At 40.7% G+C, this 22,890-nt stretch overlaps 1 protein-coding gene across 6 annotated transcripts in view; it reads right to left on the reverse strand.

The window, feature by feature from the left end:
* ZDHHC8 (zDHHC palmitoyltransferase 8) overlaps positions 1 to 22,890 on the reverse strand; it is a 121,935-nt gene that overhangs the window by 52,376 nt on the left and 46,669 nt on the right. Inside the window, exons 1-4 of one of the 6 annotated variants that reach the window (XM_072879691.1) lie at positions 9,030 to 11,921; positions 6,294 to 6,348; positions 6,177 to 6,204; positions 5,313 to 5,649 (exon numbers count right to left, since the gene is read on the reverse strand). The exons of 2 other annotated variants lie outside the window; for them this stretch is intronic. The gene's annotated coding sequence lies outside the window, so the exon portion shown is untranslated. Of the gene's footprint in view, positions 1 to 5,312; positions 5,650 to 6,176; positions 6,205 to 6,293; positions 6,349 to 9,029; positions 11,922 to 20,499; positions 20,519 to 22,890 lie in introns of those variants that run through there. 3 more of the 6 variants (XM_072879690.1, XM_072879693.1, XM_072879692.1) reach the window with 3 other exon arrangements.

Here is a 22,890-nt window from a genome sequence, read left to right on the forward strand (position 1 = left end):
CAATAAATACTGCTTAGGTATGCTTTTTACAGAGCAGCAGATTGGTGTTAGATTAATTGTAAAACCTATTTTACCAGGTTAGTCTGATTAGCTCAGATTTCAGATCTGTTCTGCAAGACATACTAAAAATCTCTCTCCAGTTTAAGTTCTGGGAGAAAAAGCAGCGAATTCTCAAATGTATCATAACAGAGAAATGAAGCTCCTGCTAAAAACAAACCCAGAAGTGAGAGGCACCAAGGCCATGACAAATGGAAACAGTAAAAGCACAAAGAAGCATCAGGAAAGCTCCTCCAGTAATACTCTACCATGACCAATGTGCCTATGACTTTGCTAAGTAGCATTGCAAGGTCACATTGAGTTTTTTTACTTATGTAAGCAGTTCTGGTTGGGCCAGAATGACTGTGCATATGAGCAACCTGCCAGGGATGTTTTCAGCTAGAGAGTTCATGGGCTAATCCCACAGATACAGGTAAGAGGGTAATTGGAGCATTCTTCATATTGTCCACAGTGGGAATGCTCTTCTGACTTAATCATAATGCTTGAACTGAAACATCTCACAGGAGACAAGAGGAATAGACACAAAATTATAGTGTGAGAAAAGGATCTTCAAAAACACAATACAGAGAAAGAATTTTTCACACTTGTGCAACTAAGATAATTTCTACTGGAAAAGTCCACTCCTGCTGTAGGCTATTATTTTGCACACAGTGAACATAACCCTGAACAAGGAGATCTCAGCTATGACACACAGAAAAGCAGATACCTTTACGTTCTCAAACAAAGCTAGCTTTTGATCTGCTAGGGGAGGGGTGGCCACACAGCCACCTCATTTTTGTCTCAAGTGACTGCTTTCCTGTAACTCATCAGCAGCTCTGCACTGCATTAATCTTACTTTGCAAACGCTCCACAACATGGATTGGCTGGGCTGCAGGACAGTTGAAAAAACTCAAGTGGAAACTGCCTATGTTTGCTTGACACCTCATTTTCAGGCCACTTGTCATCTTGGTATTAACAACACAATGGCAGTTCTACTGTGGAACAAATTCCTTATAAATATGGATTTACAAAACTGGAATACCTAGGTAATAAAGACAGCTGAGGGACACAAACCCACAAGTAGGATCATATTTAAGACTGGTTGCAAAATGTGACCAGACTGACAGCATACAACTCCTCTTAACATCTTTATAAATCTCAAATATGAGAAATACACATTTAAACAATACAGCAAAGGACAAAAGTAGCATTAGAAGACTCAAACAAATGCAAGTCGCAAATAGGCAAATACAGTATTTTATTATTGCACTACATTTTCAGGCTGCATAAATAATTGTACACATATTCTGTGGCTGTACTAAGCCACTCTGACAACTATGACCTTATTGTGGCAACAAAATGCCAAGAAATCCCCTGAGATTTAGCAATATTTTCTGACACCACAATCCTGCAGCTATCTCCACAAGCAATTAAATGAAAATGCTGCACTGCCTCCTGCTACATTCCAGAGAGCTGTATCAGGCAATTCAGCCTGCCTAAGAAAAACATTGAAGATGTATAACCAGTGACTGACAACTGCCAATCAGCTCTAACATATTCCCTGCAACTTCTCGAAGTGGTTCAGATAGGCTTGCAAGAGAAATACTGCACTGTATTCCCTGTGAAGATGTGAAAACTATCTTCCAAACAGGTTAATCTTCCTGAAAAGGAAACCTGTATTCTTCATGGGGAAACAAAATTGCAGTTGTGGAAGATGCCAGATTGCTTTGCCCTTTCTATGCCAACCTTTCCTGCCACCCCCACCCCATACAGAGAAACTGGGCCATGCTGCATCGAGCATGGCAGTAGCCACCAAGAATATCCCAAAGGGGAGATATTCAGCTGAGTCCAGTCAGGCACCCAGTCTGCTGCTATCAACAACATGCTTGGCTGGAGGAGCAGGGAGGCTTGAAGCTGGCTAAGACGTGCCAGTGCTGGCATACAAAAAAGCCCTGGGAAGGGAACAGAAAGGATGTGGATGTTTCCCAGGGAGTAAAGGCAAAAAAAGCAGTTAGAACTGACTCGGGTTAAGTGTGTAAAGAAATAATAAGTGAAAACAGAGGGAGATAACTGAATGTAGAAGAGAGAGCAGCAAGGAGAAAGTACAGAGGACAGAAAGGAAAACAAGAGTAAAAGAGGTGGCAGAAAGTGTTGCAAGAAAACAGTAAGTCTGTTTTCCATGGTGCTACAGTAGTGACATACTGAAGACAGTAGGGGTATTTTTTATTCCAGGAATGGCTTCAAGGGAGACAATTCTTCCACCTTCATTCCCTCTAGCGTGATTCTCACTCCATGAGTCCACAGTAAAAACCCCTGCCTCAGAAGGACTATTGACAACCAACTAAGCTTGTCCTTAGAATAAAGCAGGGTGCTGAACATGGAAAGGCTTGGCATCACACAAGATTGGTCACTGAATGCTGCTAGGAAGAAATCTAGTACATCCTCGAGCTCAAAGCTGCCAAGGACACTTCCACAGTAAACTTCGCAGCATTGCAGTGGTCAAGGTCAGACTCACAGATGAGTCTCCGAATCATCAATACAGTCTTTAGCTCTTATAGGTTATTTATACAAAAAAAGATAATGAGTGGTTGCAAATTTTGGCTTTTCTTTTTTTGGGAGGTTTTCTTGCCTGGTTTTGGCTCTTTGTCCACTAAGAGCTGGGCAAAGCTTAAATAGTTGATAGCTATTCTTTGTCATTCCTGAGCAGGAACACACAGAGATGCAGCCTTTATGCAGCATCTGTGTGACAGCCTCTTCCTCAGGTTGTTCAGACAACTACTGTGTCCACCAAAGGACATGCTATGCAGGAATCTGACACACAGGAATTGATTTTAACACATTATTCAGGATTTTGCCTGTTTTCATCATGCTTTTCTATTACAAGCAAAATCACTTTCTGAAACTATTAAAGGACCTGGCATCAAATAAAGCAGGGCCTCAAATTGCTGCCCGGAGGGTCTATGCTACAGCATTTGTAGACTCCATCAAACAGCAAAGTTTGCTGATAGACAGCCAGACTTGTAAACTTCATTTGCTCAGGCTGTACCAGAACCATCCAGCGCTAATACAATTCTAGCAAACACAGCAATCATTTGTTCTGCTTGACAAAGGTCACCAGACATCAGCTTGAATCTCCCACTGAAGTCCGTTTACCGAATTCTGCTTTCAGTGGCAGAACCAAAGACTTCCTTCACAATGAACTGGGCCTCATTTTTTGTAATGAGCAGTCAGGAACATTACGCCTTTCTCATACTCTTCAATTTTAAACTTGCAGGGTATAATCCTGAAAACCAGATTAAATTTAATATGCTTTGAATTCACATGATCTCATTACAGGATGAGATGATTCTAGACAGACTATGCACAACTGTATGCTAAATGTACTCAGAGGCCCAGTATGTGACAACTATGCACATAACAGCAATTCTGCCTGGAAAGGAGGGTTTGTTTAATTCTACTCAAAGAGCCTTTTGATTTTAGTCTTAGTCAAAATCCAAATCAAGTGGCAAATTCTCAACACTGAAGTAGCCTGCCACTTAATGATGACTACCCTTAAAACTATTAGATTTTATTCTGGGGCACAAAAAAGGTACACAGTTTTAAAGAACCTTAAGCTGGTCTCTTTTACTATAGCAAAGTATCAATTTGCTCTTACCTTGCAGGAGAATTTGCAAGGTAACAGCAAGTTGATACCTTGTCTAATTCCACAAGTGCAGAGGTATGTGGCTTGTGTGTCTAATTTATACATGGACATTTCCAACTTTCAAAGGGGAAAATGTGATTTAAGCACAAGATTGTCTGCCAAATTCCTCAAACAATTACAGATGTTTCTTACATGTCTGACCTAAGAGGGCTGACTGCTGAAACCTAGACTTATCCAAACCACTACAATTTCCTCTACAAGCCATTTGTCTAGAGTAAAAGGACAACAGGAGATCGAGATTTATGGATCATGACACAAACTTATAAATCTTTGCTCTTAGTTTACGATTTAAAAAACATTTAAGTATGGAGTTTGTCAGCCGCAGTAGCTTTTGGTCCTTTAATCATGTGTTCCAGTTTAATGGAGCAGAAGCAGCACTTGTGTTTCCCTGCCTTAATGTACGCTTACTGTTTTTGTTCAGTGCCGGTATCTGCAGCAAAAAAGCATGTAACCAAACTTGCAGTATATTGGAAATGCAGCTGCTAACTCCACCGTGGGGAACAGCCCAGATGAGGTACCTTCTCCTCCCAGCCTTAACACTCTTCAAGCTTGTAGGGTTCCCTGCGCACCAGAAGGCATTGCTGCTGACACACCAACTATCGCTTCTCCAACCTCATAAAGAGATTGCCTGGCACAGCAGGGACAGAATGGCTATTTACAACCCACCTGTCCAACACGCAGGGTCTGCAGTGTGTATCAGTGTGGCTCAGAATAGAGGATGGGTTTTGGTTTTTCAAACAGCTTGTCTTGATAGGTGTGAAGCAACCCCAGAACTGCTCTGATGTTCAGTTTCTTATTCTGGATCAAGTTGCCCCCAAACTACTGTTGCTTGACAATTCCAAGATAAAGAACCTGTCCTCACTTTCATATAATTTACCAAACTTCAACCATTTTGGGTGACTACTCTGAACATATAATTTTCAATCTCTGTCAAATGAATTTTTCAGCTATTTTTTTAAACAAGCAAAAGAAAAAACACTTCTTGCCCAATTAAATTCCAGTAACTTAATCTTTGTGATACTAATGGTGATGATGTTTTGGGCCTAAAATTTGGCAGAGTGTTGCCACTGACATTTCTTCAAACCAAAATTTTTAATCATATATTATCCCAATTTTTTTAAAATAGGTTTAACTGGTTCAAAACACCATTTTTTCAGTGAATGAGCTATTCAAAAATCCTAATCAGGGACCCATTTTACTAGGAGCTGTATAAACACAGCTGCTAGGAAGGGTCTGGTACAGATTGTAACATAATGGTTTGAATTCTGTTTGGAGAAGAACCTCACGGTAGCAACTTAAACATGCCAAACATGCTTCTGTGACCCCCAAAAGAAATGTGATGTGGTTTGATTAAAAATAAAGTGAAATTTAATACTTGAATACAAAGAGCAGAAGGTGGAAGCAGAGCAACCATGATTTAAGTTATATGTATTTGCACAGAAGAGCAACACCACATGAGCAAGAGAGGAAGCAGAGTAGCTGAGGAGGAAAAACAGCTCTGAGGAAAGAGGAGTGAAAACAACCTGAGGCAAGATCAGAGCCAAGGAGGCCACCTGAGACCTGCTCTGCCTACCAGAGCGCTGCTAGCCCTGGCCATCGAAGCAACTAAGGAACCACTAATCCTGAAGGGAGGCTTCCAGGATTTAGCAATAACATGTGGAGGGCTCTTCAAATTGTATTCTGCTTCAGTCGGGTCATTTTCCTTCAAAACTATCCACTGCTTTCAGGGTCCAGGAGAAATCCAGTGTGGAGCCAAAAACAGATGGGAAAATGTTTAACAACAAGCAGACTGACTCAGTGCCAGGAGGAAGCCCAAACGCAGTGATTCGGAGATAAGGCACATGAGGCTACAGGTGGAAAGTACTGAGAGGACTGTTTCAGGTGGTTGCTTCCGCAGGCTCCTCTGGATGCTGCAGAAAAAGATCAAATACTGGTTATACACACTTTTCAGTGGTTTTAGTGAGGGGGGTGGGGAACAGGAAGGTTGGTTGATTTATTTGCTCAATGCTGAAATAGCTCTCAGTTCCAGCTGCAGACAGTTATAATCCTAGCAATCATTTTATTGTGTCACAGAAACATATATTTGAGATAGTTTGGCTTCGATTTATTCAGTATATATAACAGTGGCAAGGAGTTCTCAAAAAGGGTTTGCAGTTGGATTGATGGACATGTAATCATTTTGGAAGGCAAGATGAATCACTCAAAATAGTGGGGTAAAGCAAAAATACACACTGAATTCTCCTTAGCCAAGGAAACAAAAGAATAAATTATCACATTCTACATGTAGTTTAAGGTATTACAGAAAAAAAAACTGGACCAGAAAATTTTGCAAAAGAACTGACTTCAAAGAATATTTGAATTTCAGATTGAAAGGATTTCTAGGAAAAATCTTTTTGGAATGGATGTCGAATTTGTTATAACTAACTATGTAGCTTACCTTCTTGCTGGATCTTGAATTCTCATTCCTAGGAGAGAAGAGGAACATATCAGTGTTGTACTGTCAGGCTGAAGCTGGGGTGTGTTGTTAAGAGAATTTGCAAAAATATCTACTTACCTGACTGTGCCTCTCAGGTGAAGAAGGTCCCTATAATTTTGATTCTTTCAATCATCTTCAAAAAAGAAAAAAAAAGAAAAAAGAAAAAAGGGGGCTGCATCTCAGATCACAAATGCTGGTGTCACCCAACTTGAACAATCCATGTTGGCTGCTGCAGTTGAAATTGGCTATGGCAGAGCAAATCATGTTGCATAGCAGATGACTTACATCTAGTGTCAGTCCCACCTATACTATACAAAAAGAGGGCAACATTCATTCAATAACCAGGTTAGGTTGCTTGAATTTTTCTTTGGGTATTTCTGTTTGTTTCTTAAACTACCACTTCTGTAGACTGGAAAATTTTGTACAGAATAATTAGTTCCTTTCAAAAATCCCATTATAGACTATGGATTTTTCCCCCCAAATTCTACTTCCACTAAAATTTGCAGTCTTCTCTTGGCCCTTCTCTGCTGGCAAGGCAACACATCATTGCCTATTATTTGGATCGTTCTTGCTTGCTTGTTTATAAGAAGCGGTCTGGCCTTCCTAATAGATTGCACCTGTGAGAGATTTACCCAAGCAGCAAAATCACTCCCAGGGAAAGAGTTTTTAACCACACTCCTTAATAATGATCTCTGGGATGTACTGCCTGGACTGCGGGTGTTAGCATGTTGCTGACTGACAAAATCTTTCCATGAAATTGAGCCTTTAGTCTCATTATAAGGATTCTTCTTGCTGGGATTGATCTTGATGCTCATGTTCTTTATGCAGAGATTGCTAATTTGGAGAGGGAGATCAGAATAGCCGAGGAGAACACCAGGGGGTCAAATCAAGGACAGGAGACAGGCCACTTGGTAGGGTAACTACGGATACCCATATTCTGCTGTACTACATGATTTTTACATCATACATTGCATTAAGAAATAAGACACAAAAGCCACAAACTGTATATCGTGTTAAATTCTGGCAACTTAACTGGGCTACGAAGTCCAAACCCATTAGGAGGAAGCCAATACCCTATGTTTGACATATGTTTGTTCTTACACAGCTTCTCCTTGTAATTTTAACCATACGCTTCTGTGTTTGACTATATGGCTCACTTTTTGAGTTCAGTTTTGGAAGGCAGTAATAATCCTGACAGAGGATATCTCATTTCTATCAAAACAGTTATGCAGGTTCTCTGCCAGGACACAGGACAAGTTCATTCCAGGCATAAACACTGACTACAGGAAAGTTCAAAGAGTTTATTTTGCAGCTTTGCTAAAAAACTGTTGATGGATTTCTGATGCCTTATCACATCTCATCCACTGCCATGTGGCTGACATTACTTTGGACCTTTAAGCAAAAAAAAGTTTCAACTGCATTAGTAAGTATGAACCAAGAAATTATTTTTGGTGGCCTTCGAGGTTGCTTACATGTCAACTAAATGTCTATAACTGCTGATAAATTCCTACCAGAGGTTGAACTTAATTAAGATTTCTGTTGATTATCCAAAGCCTTGGAGAACTCTTAACTTTGCACAATGTGTTTATCACGGCTACTGACATAAATCAGTTTTCTTGAGCCTATTTCACATAAGGAAATCCTTCTGGACAGGTGTTGAGTTGGTAAGAAGTGTTTGCTTCGCAGGTCTGGAAGCCTGAGGACCTCTGTTTTTCCCAGTGCAGTAAAATACAGATCTAAGTTCTCATCTCTATACTTGCTGTGACAATGGTTGTTTGTCCTTTCCATATCATTTTTCTTGCTAGAAAAGTCTTTGCATGCATTCTCTATCTCTACTGAGATTAAGCTGTCACCTAGTTTAACAGACAACAATATGAGCAAAATTCAAGCCAGTAGCATAGATATGATGAGACTGCCTTGCCAACAAGATTTTTCAGGAGGATAATGAAGATACTTGTTCCACTCTCCACCAGTTAAGAGTAAGTTAAAAGCTTGGAAGCTTCCCTGACTCTCACCACTGACACAGCACACCCAAAAGTATTAGGGTGTATGACCCTTTACAATATGATACCATAAGTGGAAAAGATAAGGCTATGTGGCCACAGTCAAGGGCCTTCCCGTTTTCATAACCTGGACAATCTACTTTGATTGATTCTTTAAAGAATTGACCTAAGGAATTAGCTAAAAGACTAAGTTATATTTGCTTTATCCCATCTAGTTAATTATCTTCTGAAGTACAAGAATGAAATTACAGTTGTGACACAGACTGTGTCAAGCTTTGATTTTTCTTTCATTTAAATTCTCTTGCCAAATTTTAATTAAAACATAGTTTAGGTTGCACTAATCTTTTTTTCACAGTAGCAGAATACAAAAATAAATATGAATCACCTCAAAGTCCTTAAAATTATGTTAGCCTGGAGCTTAAAAACTTCTTTCTTATGTACACCTTGTGACTGATCTTGTATTTTGATTATTAACAGCAAAGTTATTTTTGGAGAAGTAAATGTTCACTTCCAAATTAAGGAGAAGAAAGAGGTTGCTACTAAACAAGCTGCTCTTCTCAGTAATCAAATTTTCCCCATCAAAACTAAAGAACGACTCTCAAATTAAGAAACTCCTATGTCGAGACTCCAGCAATAACCAGAGATAAACTGACCATTGGCACAACACAGAAAGTGGTGACTCTCAACACTTGTCAGAGCTCAGTTTTGTGAAGTGCCTCTGCTGCTCCCATTTCCCATGAACAACTTATTTACCACCCCACTTCACAAACAGGGAAGGGATGCACTGAGGATTCATTATAAAAATACTTACCAAGTATGAAGGTAATAGGAATAAATCTACCTTAAAGTGGTTGGAGGCTAGCTCCTACAGCTGGGATTTATGCTTTTATGCTGGAAGACCTTGGTTCAAACCCAAACACTCTTTTGGGGTCATTGCATAAGTGCTTTAAGTTTTCAAAGAGAAAGATAAGTAAAAGATTAGTTCCAATGGTCTGTTCTCCTTAATAAATAACACTAATAAAAAAATCTATGAATCATTCTCCCCTTCCTGAGTCAAAGCTTCCCAGAATCATCCCAAATTTCCCTCCTCCAACCTTATTCTAATAGAAACCCCTGGTAAAGCAAAATGAGGAAACTCAGGGCTTGTTTGTAAGAAGTTTTCCCTCCCACACAGCAAGTGGAGAAACACTATTTTACTTCCCTAAATGGGGCACTGCATTAAATAGATATCCCTCTACCTGAATAGGCAGAAGCATGAATTCGTCTGGTTTCTGGGGAGGAGGGCAGCCTCCTAGCATGGTAACAGAGCCTGACACAGCAGGTGGAGAACGTCGTCTATTCACAACTGATGATTACCCCAGGTATTTAGTGACAGAAGTGCTGGAGCTGTGCAGCACCCTGCAAGGTAATTGTTCAGGCCAATTCCCCAGTAAATCTGTTCCACACAAGCACACACAGTCGATCTCCTGGGAACCGTTCTTCTGCTCCGGTTCTGATAGCATTTGAAACTCTTAATGGAGTATTTGACCCAGCCTTAACGTAATCAGATAAATCAGGTGAAAACGTAGAAAATGGTTACCAGAAGCTTATTAATTTCAGCCTTTTCTCTGGCAGAAGACTAGGCAGAAACAAAAATAAGTTTTAATAAGACTGAAGATGTCAGGGAAAAACATCCCCAAAGGATGAGGGAGGAACTGGAGTCATAAAGGCAAACACATGGTAGAGAATCAGAAAATCCTCTGTTGGGTTCCAACTCCTAAATTAACAGTATATTCTGATGCACACGGGGGAGAGACAGCATTGAGACAATCTGGTTGTTCCCTTTATGAGATGGAAACAATCTCTTACCCTTGCTCAACCTTTTACAATAATCATCACATGACGAATCACTCCAGCCCGTCACACAAGGAGTCAGGACACCCACCCAGCTCGGTTGCATGTGGCAGCTTTTCCTCACCGCTGGTCTCCCTCTTCTCTGCCCAAAAGGGTCAGTCCATAACATTACAGCTCACTACCAAGCTCTTCTAGGGACTGCAGTGGATTTATAAGGCATGTGCTGTTGTACCTCCAAAACCACCTGCAGGACTCTGTGACTTGTGGGAAGTGGAGGGGAAAAAGGTTATCTGTTGACAGTAGAAAAGAAATGCAAACTTTAATTGCAATATAGCTAGTGCCTAGCAGATGTGAGCAGTGAAGATAAGGAAAATACCTATAGCATTTCAAATTGGGTTTTAAAGAGAAAGGGCTTAATCCATTTCTAATTAAGTCACTAGAAGTAGTGAATTGACACTCTGGCTCTGACACTATGACTAAATGCATGCACGCAAAACCAGCTGAGAGAAGCAGGGTAACTCATCTCAGCACAAGTTAGATTACTTCTGCAATCTAGAACTAATCTTTGGGCAACACTAACAGTGCCAAAACTCCACGTGGCCACTTTGGACTGGAAAATAAGCCAAAACCAGAGGACAGCCGTCCAAAGGGAACACAAAAGCAGATTCCAGCAGCTTTGCTTACGGGCTCTATTCACGCTGCTTAACTCTACACAATGCAGCCTGGCAGTGCTTGCCTGACCAAATTAACAGCACGTCCCTAATGAGCCTGCCTGACAGTTCAGTATGTTGCCATTAACCACGCAGTCGATGAGACTTCACAGTCCTCTCCCCACTGCCTGTCCAGATGACAGATTTGCCCCTCTCACTCACTGCCATTCCCTTAAGGACAGATTAGGGACCTATCACACAGGCTTGTGATTTTCTTTTTTTTAAATGGCATTTTCACTTTTCAGATGAACCACGGCCTTAAGCCAAGGGGCAGGAAAGTTCCCAAATCCTCCTAGATTTGCTAAAATTACTTATATCCAAAGAATTGTGCTTAATAAAAAAGTACAGAAGGGGAATACCACAGCATTGATCTTGACTCAGACACTGCTCATCTAGCAGCTGTACAGGACTCTGTGGCAGCTATACACCTTTGTGTCCTGATGCAGGGGTGGAACAACACTGTCACTTGGTCTGATATTTTTTGCAAGGACATCCATCCATTCACCCACTCCAGTTCCCATCTCCAATGTCAGATACTAAAAATAAGAGCCATTTTACAAGCATTCCCAACAGAAAAGGAAGTGATTGGTAGTTCTCAACCCTTTTGACCTTGAATTTTTTGATGGACACATGATTCAAGATGGGCTAGCACCACAATATTGAGCTTCAAATTTGAACTGTGAAGAGGCTTAGATAGAGTTGTTCAGTATATTGAATTACAAAGTTTAGTCTCTTGATATATGGTACATGTGGATTCAGAATTCTGCAGTCTACTTCTATTCACCTCTTTCCTCATTAGTGTGTGTTCAAGGGCTCTCACAGGCAAAATGTTCATGAAAACAGAACAATCAGCCTAAATGACACTTCAGGATCAGCTCTTCCAAATCTCCCTAAATGTGTACAGTGCAAATGCAGCATGGAAGCTTTCTTCCATAAATTAGAATTCAGCTGGGTTGATCTCTAAAGCAGTTTAGATACAGAGTGTAACCCTGAGGTTTTTACTAGGTTTCATCCTACAGTTGGCTCTTCCTCTGAAAGATGAAGTGTTATGATAGTGCACTGCAAATTCAAAAGCAGGATACAGGGTATAAAATACTCATTCAAAGTGCCTGCAAGAATCAAGCACAAAAGATACTGAGCACATTGCTGCTTTCAGAGATATGAAAGATGATGATGATGATATTTGTTCTATGTTAGGTTAAAATCTTCTAATACTGGGTCAACAACCACAAGACTTGTGAATACTGTAATGACACTTTACTCAGCCTCTACACTTGGGTAGGCAATTGCCATCGTAAGGAGACCCTCAGCTATCCCAAACTGCAGCCTCTTTAATCTGGACTACTTTAGCTGCTTCCCAGCCTGTGGTTCTTTCATGATTGTTCAAGCACGGACAGGAGGAAGGCGCACACTTTCCAAGTAGAATGGAAACTGAAATAGCTCACTGAAATACATAGTGATCCTTGATCATCAAAATAGGACCTGCACGTCTGCCTGAAACATAGGCTTCAATACTTCAAAGCAAAAGTTATCAGCTCTGTGGTCTTAGTTTTCCAGGAAACTAAGTTCACTGATAACAATTGCTCTTCCAAACCACGACTGTCTTTCATTTTCAAATCCTTGTTTCATCTCACTAACACAGCAAATGTTAGTTAAGGAGCCTAGAGGATGTCATGTACAGATAGTTAAGTAGTCTCATGGAGCTATTTTACATTTTAAAAGCAGTTATATTCTTACACGTCTAAATGTTATGACTTCCATTAAAAAAATAAGTCACTCAATATTTTTGTCTGTTAACACTATCCAAAAAAATATTTTAATTTTCACATTGGATATTTTTTGTTAATTTCCCTTCAGCAGCAAGTTTCAAAATTAATTTGCAGTGCAATTCTGGGTGGATAAAATTCTGAACAGAAGACATTTCCTAATTTGCTCCAACACTGACAAAATTGTGACAACAGCAAATCATGCTACTTGCGTTGTCCAAATAATCCTTCTTTTCAGCTTTTCTGCACACTTATTTAAGATGCCGTGGTGAAATCTTTATAGAAAAAAAATCTCCTAATATATAAGTCCTAAGTAATACCAGAAACAAGAAAATATTCCTCAAGGTAGAGCTCTTAAAAAAACCCAAACAAACCCTTTCAGTTTCACTCATACAGGAGCTTTCTAAAAAGGAAATATTACTAAAGGATCTTATCCCTTATAAATTTATCTGCAATTAAAGTAGAACAATAATAAAAAAACCCAACAGAAAAGCCCTCTAGAACACTTTTGTGACCCTCTGGCACTGCTGGTTCTCCACAGGTAGGACTGCAAACTAAGGAAGTCCATGAAGACAGCAGTACACATTGGTTTTGAAGTCTTAACTGCTCTTCTACCAAACAAAAAAGCATCCTTTTCTGCTTAAGCCAACTAAACAATAGTTTGTTTTCACACAAGCTCAGATAGCTTACAATAATGTTAATTTGAGTTTTATTTTTTATTCTCATCCCTATTGTTTGAGGAAAAAAAAAGACAAAAGAAACCTCCAAAACATAGATAATATTAGTAACAGTTGGGTCTCTTCTCCCAAGTAACTAGCGATGGGACGAGAGGAAATGCCCTCAAGTTGCATCAGGAGAAGTTTAGATTGGATATTAGGAAAAATTTCTTTACTGAAAGGGTGGTCAAGCATTGGAACAGGCTGCCCAGAGAGGTGATGGAGTCACCATCCCTGGACGAGTTCAAAAAACATGTAGATGTGGCACTTCAGGACATGGTTTAGTAGGCATGGAGGTGTTGGGTTGACGGTTGGACTAGATGATCCTAGAGGTCTTTTCCAACCTTAATGATTCTATGATTCTATAACAAAGACATTTGGATTCAGATTTCTCTGAGATTGGCAGAAGTGTATGTGAGGCAGTAACCTAATCTCACTCTTGCTGGTTTAACTACATTGCTCAGTCTTGTTTTCTTCATCTTGCAGAGCAAGATGATATGGGAGGAGATGCAGATTTTTATCCCACAGTCTGCTACCATAGAATTTAGACCAGAAAGAAGTTCTATGGGGGAAAGAGAGACAAGGTATACCCCACACGACACAATCCAACACCACACAAAATGAGACCTTACTTAAATGGGAAATTCAGATAGAAAGAAGACTTGTTTAGCTCATCTGGTTTGTGTTCAGAGCAAAGCTTGTTTTAATTCCTGTCCATTTTACTAATTACTCCAAAGTGTATGTCTGTGCTCAGTGTTGCTAATCAGAGTGCAAAAAACAATACCCTCTCCGCAATTAGAGCCAAATTTAGAGGTCTGCTGTCCAGTTCATAAAGTTTAGTGTTTCTGTGAATAAGCACAATTAAGCCCTGGAGAATATCCAGGCTTCAGGACATAATTCCCACACAGAGCCTTTGAAACAAGACTTTCAGCATCTTTCCTCCAGTAGACAAACGAATTCTGGTGACATGGCATCGTATTTTATTTCCCTTTAACCTGAGACAGCTTAAAATGGAACATTGTTATTGAGCAGGAACCAGCTCTTCCTCTAGGTATTTTGTGTATAATGTCCTGGAATTTATCCAGATCCAACATAAGAAAGCATCCAGAAATAAAACTAGGAAAAGAGAATATGAGCAGCCCCAAGCAAAAATGAATAGCACCTTATCCTTGTTTTTTAAAATTCATCCCATCTACCACCAAACTGCTGGAAAACCTCTTCCTGTCCAAGCCCTAACTTCTCCCTGTCTCATTACAGGTTCCCATTCAAGGCCAGTGACTCAACACCTCAACAGGGAAAACAGTCCAGGCTGAATTTTATACCCAACAGGATGGGAGAATGTTAAGCTCATTGCAAGGAGGAAGGAAGGAAAACCCATTAGTAGTCAGAAGGGAAGCACATTTCAATAAGGCTCTTTTGTCTTTAGAAAAGGGAAAGCAAGCAGAGAAACATGTTCTCCCTGCTACACAGTTGTGCTTACATAGGCTTCTTGCTTGGAAAAACCTTAATTTCTGCAAAAACTACGCAAAATGAAAAATTACTAAACTGCTTAAGAAAAGAAACCTCCTAAATAACAATAACACAGATCTGTTCTGGAAGAGATCTAAATATTTGCACCTTTCAAGTAAACAGGAGGAGTCAAGGACAAGTAGGTCCCAGATAAACAGTATGCACTGACTGCACATCAGACTGGCTCTGCATGAGTGGTTGGGCAGAGACCTGGGGCACTGCTTGGCTGCTGGACCCTCTTTTCTATCTCCAGAAGAACATAAGAAACACCACCCCGGGGCATCCCAGGGGTTTGGGATGCCATCTGAGACCCCATCAAGTCACAAGACCTCTTCATCATGCAACTGTCCAGTCTGAAATGGAGAATTCAGCAGGGAGACAGAGCACTGAAGTGCTTCTGGAAAGGATATAAGGGTAAGCTCAGCAGGACAGGGCCCACAGCATACTTCAGAAATGTAAGACTTAGGAACATAATGAGTCTTTGATGCATTCTTCTTCTTCTGCTACAGCGAGCAGATCCTAGGAACAGGCAAGCATACATCACTGGGAGCTGGGAGTAACGCCAGGCAGGTTCCTCTCCTAAATGGCGTCTCCATGGGCTGTGAGACCGTCCATCCACTGGCACTGAGCAGCGGCCCTGTGCAGAACAGCAGCGCTGTGCTGACGTCCCTGCTTGCAGCACACGCCTGGGTAGTTTTTCCAGAGAAGTTGCAGCACCTTCTGCAGCTGTGCCCGACCATCTGTTTCCTGCTTTTGATGGAAACTCAGCAGCTTGGCTAGACTGGATTTGAGCCTTAACAGGGATTTTTTTTTTCCTCCAACCCTCTCCATTGGAAATTAGATGCTTAAGCACAGCTATCTCTCAGGACCACAGAAGACAAAGTATTATGGGTTATCATATTAGCTCCCTTCCATCTGACAACTCCAAGAATAGGAGCATTACGTACCTACCACTGCCTGGCCCCATTGAACAAAAGCCACAGTACTTTTATGCTTTCATTCACAAGTTTAAGCCAAGAACAACAAGTCCAAAGCACCCCTGACTCAGGCAGTCGTACATCACCCAACAGCGGGTGGCACCAGCTCACGACCACAGCACCTTTGCGTGCACTGCAGATACGGCTTGGCCACCATTCACGCCACCGCACATAACGTGCTCTTCAGAAAAGGGTCAAACAATAGCAGATTTGTGAGATAATGTAGTGAAGCAGAGCTGAATACTTAACATTTTGAAAAATGCAAGGGCCCGACGAGCTGAGCAGAGGCACACACTGAACAAAACCTTTTCAGAGGCAGACTGAAGCCTGCCCACACGTTACCAGCTACCGGCCTCCACGACAAGCATGAACTGAGGCTCGATTGTGTAACGCGGATCAGAGGCTTTCGCCAGAAGTCTGGCAAACTGAAAAGCTCTCTAAGTTTCCAGCAATGGGGCTGTTAGCGGGAAGAGCAGTTCATATGACAAACACACCCCTCGCACCCAGGAACAATGATCTTCAGGAAGAAAAACAACAGCCTAAAAATGCAGTGGAGAGTGGGGATCAGCACTCCCGTGATAACAAAACATCTCCTAATAGCATCTGGTGCCCCTTTGCTTTTCTGAAGGAGGCTTCTCCTCTGCATATTTCAACTCTCCACTCTAGCTGAGTAGTTTTTGGCTACAGAAGGTGCTGTTAACTTATTTAGCCCTATTACAATAATTATTTAGAGTCCATTCTCCTTCAATTATGCCCAAAACATATTATTGCCTGAGCTCAGAAAAGCAAATTCTCTTCCCAGACCTGCTCCAAGTAGCCAGCTCTGGCATTGGACCACTGCCCAGGACCTGCTGATGATGAAGGAGCCACACGCTCGTCTGAGCAGACTATCCCTCCCAACCTGGTAACCAGCACAGCTTCTCCATGGAGACATCTAGGGCTGGGTCTCCTGGCTCCGCTGCCCAAGAAGCAAAACACCAGCAGATCCAGCCCTGGCACCAGCCATACTGCTGGGGCACTCTCTGCAACATGCTCCATGATCCTTCCTTGATGTTGTGCTAAAAAAGACACCGCTGCTGATTTAGGAGCACTCTGGACTGCAGTCATAGGAAGCAGGGAGAATATTTTGGCCAAGCATCTCATCTTGCTTGTTCCAACACTCCTCTTCAGGCAACTGCTACTGGCTACAGTCAGAGACAGGATATAGAGCTAGATGGACCCAGTACAGCTGAAGTAATAGTTGCAAGAAAAGCACTGTAAGAGGAAGTACAAATCAACCCATTAATTTTTTTAGGTGTCACACTGGGAATAATTTGGCCCGCAGAACTTTGGCAACAAGGGTAGAGGCTGAGCATGCTGCGACTTTCAGATGTGCATGCCTGACAGAGCCGCTCAGTTGAAAAGCAATTCTCATCAGGAGCCTCATGAGGCTACAGGTTTCTCTCTGGTCATTCAGTATGACATATTCTGTTCAGAAGTAAAACTATTTTCAAGTTAAAGCAGGTTTTTTTATTTGAAAATTATTTTTAAACCTAATGGTTTTTGGCTTGAAGCCGTAAATAGACAAAGTTCCATTTATATTTATAGATCAGATTACCTCCTCACCATTCACACATCCATCTGTTTAAAAGGTGCACTTTTCATTTATACCTTCTTAGGAAAAAAAAACCAAACCTAAAACAAACCCCAAACCTTTTAATTTCTCCAAAGCCTTTCAATGACTATAACTGAAATTAACAGCACCCACTTGTGTATGACTTCATTTCATTGCTGTTTGGCATATAAGCCTCCATTCTGTGGTCACGTTAACTTAGATGACAGCAAGAAGTAAGGAATGAAACAGAAACCTGAAGAAATATGACTAAACCTGAGGTGGATTTGGGCCATCTGATTCTGAATGGATTGGAAACTGAGCTCACGCCTGCAGCCGCTACCTGCCAACACGCTGTCTGTGCGCACGCTTCCCACGCTCCCACAGCTCCCCTTCTGCCATGGGTTAACACCACATCACAGGTTGTAAAATCCAAACTATGAAACAAGGAACAGGCCAACATACTCCTTTTCAACAAAGTCGCTTTTAACAAACATTAGCTTGGATGCAGCTACATAGGTGAGTTTTAAGTTTGGTTGTTTTTAAGTAAAAGCTTGTCATCTGGATACAACAGCCTCAGAGACAGATATGTAACACAAATGTTTGGATAGTTCTCTGTTCAGGTGTACTCACAAACAAGAACAGTCCATCAGTATCTTTTCACACAATCCTCCTCCTTTGCAGTTTCCCAAGATAGTTGTTGAATCCAGAGAAATTCAAACTTTAATATCTGCTGCTATAAAAGTAAGAGGGAACCATGTCTGAAATGGAAACGTTCATTTTTCAAAACCATTCATGCTTTGGCCTGGACTGTGGAAGTCGCACTATAAATGCTGGCCCAAAAGTCCCCCTGCTGCCCCCGTTTCAGCCCTGGACTGTAAGCCCTGGTACACCAGCACAGAGCAGAATGGCTGTGTGCTGAATACCCAAGAGAAAGTTCTCTACTAAAGCTCCTCCTAGAGCTACTGTTGTTCCCCTTTACCCAGGCAGATTAAAAAATAACAACACTGATATAAAGAAAAATATTTACTTAATGCTGTGATCTTCTCAACAAAGATTGTTCTGGAAAGACAAGTAATGACAATGCATTGATCACTGCAAGCAAAAGACTGTTTTCCAGAGACAGCCTTGGAAGCCACACCTGCAGCTCTCAGCACACCTGCCAGCGGGCTGCAGATGCTTAGTCACCTCCTCAACAGAGCAAACAAACCTGCAGCCACGTCTATGCCTGCAAGTGATTTCATTTGCAAAGTTACAGATGTGCCTACTCAAAAGCATGCTATAAAGGCAGCTCCGCAGAACATTAAGCCCCTTTACACTTTCTAAATAATTCCAGCTGCCTGTACAGCAGGGATGTTGTTATCCCATCCTTAGGGATTCCAGTTGAATTACTTTGCTGTATATTATCCTCCACCCAAATATCAAAAAAATCACACTGACTGCTTGTCTGTGCAGGAAGTAAGAGTTTCAGCTGTATCAAAGGGGAGGAAAAATCCAAGCTGTGTCTACAGTGAACCTCCTCTAACATCCCTCCCCCCACACCGTGCTGTGTGATTTCAGTGTCAGCACTATTGTAGTTCAGCCAGACTCTGCCAAAGCCTACTTAAAAACTGAGCAACGGAGATTAGAGATGGAGTGGCTCAAAAATGAAGTTAAGCAAAACCTTTATGCATTTATCATAAAAGGATAGGCTTCATAGTCCAGGAGGCTATTACTCGGAAAACAATCTGCAACTGTGATGAATTTCCTTAAGCTTCTGCAAGCACAGGTCTGTACAAAATGGGATTAATTCAAAACCTTATCAGCAAAAATTCATATGGCCCAATTCATGGGTCCTACTTTACAGGGTTAAAATTTAAGCTATCTGGTGTACCATGGAGGAAAAAAAATGGTTTTATAACCACACTTATGATTCTCAGAGCACAATTCTGCCCTTGAGCAAGTTTGCTGTTTCATTGTTAATAATGAAACCCTAAAGGAAAACCTCAAAGGAACTAAATGGAAGAAAAAGAAATCTCAAACTATTTTTTGTATTTATCTGTTCTGCTGACATTCCCATTTCCCTAAAATAAATATTTATTACGCTCCTTAAGCAAAAGGAGATTTAATCCATGGTTCAATTTTGAGATAATATTGAACACACTATGGGTTTTAGTTCCATCCTCCTTTTCTAGCAGTACAAGCTGTAAGTGGAAACACCCTGAACGAGTGTTTATTTTGTTGCTGGTGTAGAAAATAAAAGCTTGGGCATCCTGGGGGAATTTTGTCAAGTGCGGTGGGCCACACTCCTATCTCTACAGTGGTATGACAGCAACTGCCCCTCCCATCACTCATGGAGTCAGATACCTGAAGAAGCAGCGTGCTCATGGGCCATCAATTGGATTAATCCCGCTGTGAGCAGATGGCTCTTCCTCACCCTTATAGCATGGCTACTTTGATAAAGACATCAGTAACGGATAACTCAAGTTATCAGAAGCTCCATCAGAGGCATGTAAAGGGTGTTGACTGCATATGAGCTGGCTTCAGGAAGTGATTTTTGACATGAGTTTGCACTATTTTGATTTCAGAACAGCCTTTTCCAATTCTGCTGAAGGCTAGCAAGATTAGTAAAGACAGAGTAAGATTAGTAAGGACAGATTTATGCAAAACTAAAATAGACCTGATTTTAAACTCCACACAGATCTTCCCTCAGTATAACAGATTCTTTTTTGAAATTACAATTTAGTGATATAAATTTGTGAAGAGGCAAGTCTTTGAATATTCTGGAGCCTCTTCAGTATTATCTTCCAAGCAGAAAAAGCCATTTCATCTAATAAATTCTGCTTCTCCTCCCAAACCCTCAAAGTGTGTGATGTTAACAGTGAGGTCCCCTTCCCAAGTCACTGGGTCCTGGGAAGCTGCTGCAACAGCTGCTAAACTTGAGAATCTAAAGCGAGAGATCAAACTGAGATCTGCAGTAGCCACAGTTTAAGTTTTGACTAGGAGGCCAGGCCAGTTTCTCCACTTGTCAAGGAGTTCAAAGATTTAAGAAATGCATGTTAATTTTAGCTAAGCTGTGATGAGCATTCCTATCTGGAAACATTTATTAACATCTCTTTCCACTGAAGAAAACACAAGAAGAAACCAGACTTGTGAATCAAAGTATAAACAATTACATCAAGTACAAACACTGTCTTTACCAGAGATGCTGACCTCTGACCGGCACTTGGAAGACAGAAGCATGTTACAAGAGTCACTGATGTCTTGATGGAAGCCAGCAGTCTGTGACCTATTTGAAACACTTTCCTCACACAACACATATTGTAATGTCTCCATATTTTCCAGTCTGTTTACAGTTTTTAACAGCATCAACAGATACTCAGCCTGTAATGAGTTCATTTTTAAATGTAAATCTCACGGTGCAGGATAAACTGGATGCAATTCTCCAATGGTACCCAGAAAAAATGACTGCCAACCTCATGCTAACACTTAAAGTAGAACAGCCTCGGCAACTGTAGCCTTGTTTGTCCAAGATCAATGCTGGACTGAAACCGAAAAATTTGCATAGGTTTCTATTAAAGGACAGAATGCAACTAACGGCAATCTCAAGGGGTTTATGATACTGATATTCAAAAAAACCTTATTACAGAATTTAAAATCACTGGTTTGGGTGGTAGAGTTAGTTGAGTAGTTAAGATTTTCAAGGCATATGATTTATACCATATGATATTCTGACTACAAATTTGGCTCATGTGTCAATAAAGCACATGTTAAACGAATTAAGGGCTGGCCAACTGACAGATCTCAAAGCAGTTGACAACATAAAGTCACTGGGGAATGGAATTGCTTTAGTTTGGTTTTGCATTAATCAGAGCTAGCCAGATGCTCATCCAGATCCATAAAAATGCTGAAATCTAGATATAACAAATTCCTTGAAAAAAATGTTCTGCTAACACATAGATTGGCAGAATGATATAAAAAATAAAAAGACAAAGAAGACCAAAAGTGCGCATATGTTCAGTTGACATCAGTTAAAGTAGGAGAAGCCAGAGGCAGAACTATGCCTCTGGTAACACAGAGCACAGGCAATGGCTACAGAATAGAGGACGAGTCCTAAAGAACTTCAGCATCCTGGCAGGCAAGTGACTGAAGAGTAGCTTGCTTTGTCACTGCCACAACAAAATGGATAAATGACTAACACAGCCTTCAGCTATCTGAAACAAGGGAGCAGGAACTCAGCAAGTGATTCTGTGGCACCACTGCTGCATTAAATTCAAATCTGGGTACACAAATTTTTAAATTTGTATCGGAAAATTATAGGTGGCAGAAAGGAAGCCACCATGAAAAGAATTTGAGGGTTAAAAAAAAAGTTTCTGTGAGAGATCTTGAACACTCTATCTGTTGAGAAGAGACAATTACAAACCCCAAAAAGTAATCGCTACAAAGATCCTAAAGGACTCTTTACCTAGTAGGCAAGGCACAATCAGGCTTAATCCCAGAAGCCATTGCACAGTTTAAGCAAGACAAATTAAAAATATGGTACAAGTTTAGCGGTGAGGCCAACTAGTTACTGGAACAAAACTGAAGAAGTGAGACAGCAAATCCTTCACTTGGTGTCCTTAGATCAAAACTATAAGCTTTTCAGAAAAATGTACTTTAATCAACAAGATATTGGGTTCCTTGCAAGGATAAGAGTAATGCCCATGGGTTACAGGTGGTGAGACAAGATGGTTAGTGGTTCTTTCCAGCTGTAACTTTTTTGCATCTGAGCCCAATCCTACAAATACTTTCAGGTATACTTATGGGCATGCAGGCCTCTATCATTCTACTAAGGGTATGGAGATGATGTAAACATTAAGCTGAGTTACTTTAATATTAAAGTTGAGACTGGAGAGAAAAAAGAAAGTCAATCAGGGCTAAAATTATGAGATGGACAGGAGAAACATTAAGTAATTAAATTAATATTGACATTTTCTGGCCAAAATTAGCACTTGGGAATCACTGAATCAATATTACAATCTTCCCTGAACATTATAGGAAAAAAAAAAGGGATAAAAGCTAGTTTGGTATTATGTACATATTTACATAATCTTGCAGTACTTCCCTTAAACCCTTATCACACTGAACATTTAAACATGAACTTAAATAGCTACATGTTTTCCAAATTTTACATGCATTTGGAAAGCTTCCTGTACCGTAGCCTCTTAATTATGATTTTGCTCTATGCATTGTATGCCTACAGTTAGGTACTAAAACAAGTAAGAATGAAACAGGAAGGGAAGCAAAATCCACACAGAAGAAAACCAGCAGAACTACCTGCACTCATTCAAAAAACTCAGCAAGGCAACTTTTATGTTTAGACTACTTGGCCTCAAATTTCCTTTATGAAGTTTCAATTCCTAATTCAGGAGCCCATGCAAGTAGTCAGGTTTTGTTTGCAGACTCCTAGCCTTTTCTTGGATTAGATCCAAACTCTAAAAAGGGCAAAAAGGCCATCGCTAAGAAGGGCAAAAAGACATTTATTCTATTCAGGAGCTTTCAAGACCTGTCAGTATCAGAGATCATTATATGCTCCTTGTGCAAGGCCCATC

The sequence above is a fragment of the Ciconia boyciana genome, chromosome 15 (genome assembly GCF_034638445.1).
Source record: "Ciconia boyciana chromosome 15, ASM3463844v1, whole genome shotgun sequence".
NCBI lineage: Eukaryota > Metazoa > Chordata > Aves > Ciconiiformes > Ciconiidae > Ciconia > Ciconia boyciana.